This window comes from Polistes canadensis, unplaced genomic scaffold (genome assembly GCF_001313835.1).
Source record: "Polistes canadensis isolate GaletaPanama2010 unplaced genomic scaffold, ASM131383v1 scaffold_48, whole genome shotgun sequence".
Classification (NCBI taxonomy): Eukaryota; Metazoa; Arthropoda; class Insecta; order Hymenoptera; family Vespidae; genus Polistes; species Polistes canadensis.
Window position 1 is genome coordinate 748,842 of NW_014569595.1, and position 753 is coordinate 749,594.

Genomic DNA, 753 nt, shown 5'->3' on the forward strand with positions numbered 1-753 from the left:
CGTGCCGATTAGGACCTTTCATCCTCGRCATGATTGAGCACCGGAGGGACCTTAAATTTTTTGACTCACTCCGTAAGAAGTTCTACGATGGCTCCAAAACACTCCTACTTCGAAGCAAGTACAGCAGTCTAACGATTGGAAAGTTCCTCGGTTTGCTATTGAAGATCCATCGAAGATCCATCGATGATCCATCGAAGAATTCATCCCATATCTTTGATAAGTCCGTGAAAGAAAGTCCGTCGTCATATCTGTAAAATAAAATAGAACAAAATAATAAGTTGTATGTAATATGTTCCAAAATCATATCAAACAAAAACGAATGAAATGTTAATAAAAATGAATACTTACAATGCATTCCAATGGGATGAAACTCAATTGCACCATGGTGATGCACCTCGCGTGAATTTAATGGCGCGATATAAACGAAAATAAGAAACTATAGATGAGTTTCTTATCGCGAAACCGAAATTAAATTATACGGCAAACAACACTGACTCTAATTCGCGTATGATTTTAATTTATTATGCGCCCGATCACTGACTCTACAACTACTTATAAAGACTGCTTTGCACACAGTCAATACAAGTATAAAAATCTTCATTGATGCACTGACTCTAATACGCAAACAGTCTGTGCGACTGTTTAAAGATAAAAATATAACTTTACTCGAACAAATTCTAATACAATTACTGYTTTGGTTGCAGTTAATTTAATATATAAATTTAAAAAATAACGCGAACGCGATCGAATTTA